Consider the following 6,000-nt stretch of genomic DNA (forward strand, 5'->3'; position numbering starts at 1 on the left):
CTCTGGCCTCCTTGCAAACTTCTGAATACTCATAAATTTTTCAAGAAAACTTGTTTCTCTCTTTTCTGGTTGGGGAACAAATGGCTAGTTCCTCTATGTGTAAGAGCGTAGGAACGGGGATGCAGTTTTTCTGGCATCTTAATGAAGCAAATCCTCAGTCTATCTGGAGAAATAAGAAATCTCTTTCCTAACCAAGGGATAAGCTGCCTGAGCATCTAGGAAGAGTTTTGTTCCAGCAACTCTGAAGGCACTTTCCCAACCTGTGAAGATCTGCCCCATATCTTCTGATTCCACTTTATGCTGTTACTGTCAGGGATTAGTGTTAATTGCTGAGCCCTGTGGAAAGGGGAGTGCTTGATTGGTTTGGATGTGCCTGTAAAAGGAATCTCAGGTATTACAAAGCTTTTGAGAAACAGGGGAACCAAGGCAGATAACAGCATCAAAGCCCACGTTGTGCTCTCCTGGTGCAGGGTGCAGCTCTTGTGAGAGGGAGTGGTTTGCTGAAGGTTGTTTTGTTTCTGGAGGAGAACACAAACCCGCTGGGCCGGTGACTCTGGGAAGCCCCAACAGGCAGTGGATGGTGCAGAGGGAGGCACTTGGAGGACTGTTACACTTCACAGCTCTTCCTTTAATGCATTGACTCCTAGAAAGGAGACGTGAGTTAACGTGGAGAGTCAACGTCAAAAACGTTGAGAGTTAACGTCAAAAAAACATTGTTTAATCTAGATTTGAAATTCTGAATATTCATTGTTTATCTCTAGATCACTTTAGTGTCACTGGTATGAGAGCTACAGGTTGATTCAAAGCTTTTATTAGAGAATTATATACATTTGAATCAAAATACCTGTGTAAGAAATTTGAATATCATCCAGAAGAATGTCTCTGTCATGCCCTGGCAGTTCATCTCCAGAGAACAGCTGCATATTGATTAAGTGCTCATTAAATAAACATTATCCAGTCCCGGTGGAGAAGAAACAGAAGTCATGATGGAGAAATAGTACTGGCTGTGCAAATGCAGACTGCCATCAGACAAAAGAGTAGCCAGGATTCGTGTTGCTCAAAAAATCTTCACTTTTGTGTATTGATTGCTGCTGCTCTGGCTCTGAGCCTCGTGAGGGCTCTGCTGAGACCCCTGCCCACAGCTGCAATTGCAGGTGAGTCTGGAACAGCCCTGAGTTGGGGGAGGATGCTCCAGACCTGCAGTACCCGTCTGCTCTGCTGCAGGACCCTGAGCTGCCCCTGCTCCTGGCAACAGCCACAGCTGAGCTCAGCTGGGGCTGTGGAGCAGAACCCCAGACCTGTGTCGTGGTTTACATTACAGGGTGCTGTTATTTTGCTGTTCCTGTTTCCCCACACATAAACACAACAGACTTTTTATTTTTCAAGCCTTTCTTTATGCTGTCAGCAGGTATGAGCCTAATCAAATACTGAGGAGGGAAGAGAGAAAATTGCTCACTGAGCAGCCTGGCAAAGAACCTCACTGCTGAAGGTCCGCATCCTCCTCACCACACCAATGAAGGCACTTAGGCCTTCCATTGCTCTGTCTCAGTCCTGATTGACTGAAGGAAGCAGGAAACACTGGCTGGTGATCGGGAGAAGTGGGGGTACAGCCACCTCCAAAGCCACCCCAAAATTTAGCACATCAATTTTTGCCCATCTGGCACGTGGAGAATCTGTCAATTTATTAACACCTGGGCTGCAAGCAAAGCAGAATCATATTGGCTCATCTTTGTTCACAGCTACCACACAACTGCAACAGCCAGTTCTGTACCTTCCCTCTTCCCAGGGAATTCAAGATTGTCTCCTGCATTAGAATGGGAGAGCTTAGACTGCCAAAATAAGGAGCCAGTCCAGAGCCTGTAGTGTACATCTGCTCTCATAAGAGGTCTTCGGTGCTGACAACAGACTGTTTTCATCTCAGGAGTATTTTAGGTTTCAGGTCCACAAATCAGTTTAGGCTGGTCTAAGCCAGCCATCCCTCCATCCAAGCAAGACACATCAGGGTCACTGACCTGCACTTACTTGCTTGACTTAGATTATACCCCACTGATTAGCACAAAAGAGTTGAATAGAAATAGGAAAATGGCTCTCTGAGCCCAGCACTTGGCATTGAATTCTCTATACAAAAACGAAATGCCTGTCTCTTCAGTTTTAAGTGTTCAGATTCTTAAGTGAACAAAGAGAGGCTCCCAATGCTCCTTCTCTGCAGCCATTCATGTGCCTCTGGGAAAGGATTGGCTGCTGTGCTTGCCAGGCTAATCAGGGAAACAGAAAACACACAATATTAACGTGCATTTAAATCCCAGGCACTCTGAAGTCTCACAAAACCAGAAAAAACTATTTGGCAGATACATCCACCTGATGTTCATGTCCTCGAGGGCCTCGGTCCAGGAAGATCTGCAGGAGGGGCTTCTTCGATCTATAGTTTCCTGAATGAAATATCAGTTAGGGCAGGAAAAAACTGGAAGAAAAGAGAATAGGATCTGAGTTCCAGGTTGGATAAGCCCCAAACACAGAAATTAATCCATCACCCAGGGTAATTAAGCATCACTGACAGGAAGAGTGGTTCACAGGAAGGATCTGGGCAGGCTTGCTGAAGGTCCCAGTGCTGAGGGGAATGGCATTGAGCCTACCAAAGACTTTGAAATCCTGCTCTTGTTTCCTCCTGGGAAAAGCCTTCAGCAGCAGCAGCAGCAGCAACATTTTCCTTGGTGTCTGCATTTTTGCCCAGCAGGAGCCCCTGCCACGGGTGGGTCTCTGTGTGCCACTGAAGGCTCTGCAGCCTCATGGTTGGGGTTTTGGTGTTTTGGGGACATGCTGGGCACTGTGCTGGTGCTGGGGAGGGCAGACAGGAGTAATGGGCAGCCCCTGCCAGCATCCTCTCCCCATCCCTGCTCCTTCCATCCATGGTCCAGTAGTCCCTGCCCCAGCAGCAGCCCAGAGGAGGGTTCGTGCCTTCTTTCCCACTGAACATCTCAAAAGCAAGAAGAATTTTCATAATTTTTCCTCTCACACCTGGAAAGGGAGGAACCCCACAGGACTGTGATTCAGATCAGTCCCTCAAGCAAGAAAACTGAGCAGAAGCAGGAAAACAGCATTCCTGAAACATCTCCTGGTACCTGAGGTACCTCAGCTTCAGAGCGGGGGAACATCCACTTCTCTGTTCCAACAGGTACCCAACTCTGAGCAGAGCCCCCTGCATCCAGAACAAACCTGGCACTTTGGAAACATAGCCCAGCTTCATTTTGGCAAGGAGAACATTTCCCACCATGGCCGGGGAGGGGCCCAGCCCCTGCAGAAATTAGCTGGGCTGTGAGTGGCTCCTGCCCCGCAGCAGCGGGGGCTGAGGGGTGACCCCGCTGATGGTTTGACAGCCGGGAGGCTTTACTAGCTGAGCTCACTAACAGTAGGTTTGTTGGTTGTTTTGTTTGTTTGTTTGTTTTTTGTGAAAACTTCATCTTCTGGTTCAATAAAATGGCATATTTTCCCTTATAGCTGGGCTGGCTCCCTGCAGATGCCCACTCATCAGTGCCTGCCCAGTCTCTCTTCCAGAGGAAGCACCAGTGGCCAAAGGCCAAGTGAGGCTGGTGGTTGGAGACCAGAGAACCAACAGGAGGGAGATACATACCTTCAGGTATGTCCTTTCTGGTTTGGCTGACCCTTGCACTTTTATCCCTATCCAGTTCCGGAGGATTTAAGTACAAAATTTTTTGATAGAAAAGAGTATACTAATAAAGTGAAGAGGAAAAAAGCTGTCCCAACTTTACCCAGCAGTGAAATGCACATTGATGAGCCTTTACTTCACCCTGTGGGCCTGTTTCCATTTAAGTTGTTCAAAATTCTGCTGATAAACCAGCCAAATCTGGCACAGGTAACGTGCTTTGCTGAATAATTGCAGCTGGGAGCAGAGGATGCTGGCTGGCAGTGTTCTGCAGCCATATGCTGGCTGGCTGATTTGTGTGTTGATTTCTTGCCTGGATTGTTTAGGATTCTGCACCAGTAGGTAAAGAAAAGGAAAATTACTGACTTGTCCACAGTTGTTACAGAAATCTAAGTCTCCAAGCAGCCCTGGAAACCTTTGTGCTGCTTGATCCTGTGTCCACTGCTCACTCCTCAGTGCTCATTTAGCTCCTCACACTGAGCTGTTGAGGCTCCAGTTTTCCCGGTATGACTTTGGGTGAGTGCCCCCAGCGCTGCTGCTGCAGGGGCAGGGCAGGGCCTGCAGCTGGTCCCAGCACTCCCCAGCTTTGCACAGCACTGAGAAATGCCCTTTTCATTCCAAACCAGTCCAACCATTCCTCTTTGCTGCAGTTCCCTGAAGCACATCCCTGACCTGCAGCCAGCCTTGGCCGTCCGTGTGTCCCTGGCTGATGCCATCCCAGGATGAGCAGAGCCAGTCACTCTGCCAGGTGTGCCCGCCCCCATGGCTGCCCTGTGCCCATCGTCCCACCCAGCTCAGTCTCTTCAAGAGCCTTTGCAGGGAAAACCAGCAGAAATCCTCCTGGGGATTCAAAGGGACTGTGCAGAGGGGTCCTTTTTATCCATGGTGCCTCCTTCCAGCAAGGAGATCATGTTTCTAACATGAATGTGTCTGGACTTTTCCTCCAGTAAATCACATTTCTCCAATGTGTATTAATTTTATTTTTTTTTTGAGGCTGCTTGGAAGGGAATTTGCATGTAAAATAACCAGGATTGCCTCTTCAGAAAGAATGCCACATTGGTCATTTTCTGTTCCCTTTGTGGTAAGGCAGTTTCACTTATAATTTAAAAGCATGATAATCAGTACTTTTGTATTTGAGCTCTTTAGACTTCCTGGGAAAGTGTCATTTGGAGTATGCTCTTCAGATTTGGTTTTTAAAATTTCATAACCACTTTTGCCTGAATGAGATGAAAATGAAGTTTTAAATGCTTCAGCTTGAGTGACTGTCAGAACCAATCTCCCTTTTCTGGTTGGTTGTGCTCCTGCTGCTGTGTGTTTGCAAACCCAGAGCAAAGGACTGCTGGGACCCTACTGGGACCCTGCAGCACCAACTGCAGCTCAGCTTTGCTGAGGCTTTTGCCCCTGGTCCCCCTCATCACCCCCATGAGCAGTTGTTGGACCTTTCTGCTGGTCAGGAACCCGACAGAGCCTCAGCACCCTCCGTCCTCTGCCCTGGGCTGCTTGGCAGAGCTGCACCCCTGGCCAGGAGTCACTGCCAGGGGTGACACAGGAAAGTACAGGTCACCAATGCTGCTGGTGGCTGAACTGCTCCTTCCTCATCCAAAAGGTGATCAAACAAGTGGATCCTGAGAGAATCTTCCCAGGATCCATGGGGGATCCTTCCAGCTGAGTGTGTGACCTTTCACCAGAGCTCCTCAGCTCAGAGGCTTTCTGAAGTGACACATCCCTCAACAGCTGCACAGACACGTTTGCCACACACAGAGGTCCCCAAATCAGGGCCCTGGTGGATGATGGCCCCAGCTACAGCTTGACAGGATGCTGCAGCTGCTGTCAGCCTCTGCATGACTGTCCCTTGCTGGCTCAGGTGACTCCTGCCTTCATCAATTCTCTTCCTTTGGTCAGAACTGCACGATGGGTCAGAGTTTTGAAGTAAATGCATATTTAACCACTACTCTTAAAGTCTTGTCTTCCTTCATTCCTCCCTTCCTTTGGTGTGTGAGTCATCCCAGCAAACCTGTCATGCCTTAAATTAATTGGGCCTTGGAAAGGAACAGTGATAATGAGCCGTTCCAGGATGCCATTTCTTGAAAGCCAGGGAACGAATGGCACATGGTAAGGTGCTGCCTGAGTCTTCCTCACCTTGTCAAATGCACCCACATGTCAGGCTTTGCTTCCTGAGCTCATGACAGGCTCTGTGTGGTGTCTGCTGTCTTGCTGGCCTCTGCTCCAGACACCTTCATAGGGAAGCTCCTCGGCAAACTCCTGCCTGCGGATCTCCAGCTCTCCGGCCTCCAACCAGTGATGTGCTCGCAGATGGGCTGGGTTCAGAGACTGGGAGA

The sequence above is a fragment of the Pseudopipra pipra genome, chromosome 13 (genome assembly GCF_036250125.1).
Source record: "Pseudopipra pipra isolate bDixPip1 chromosome 13, bDixPip1.hap1, whole genome shotgun sequence".
NCBI classification, from domain to species: Eukaryota; Metazoa; Chordata; class Aves; order Passeriformes; family Pipridae; genus Pseudopipra; species Pseudopipra pipra.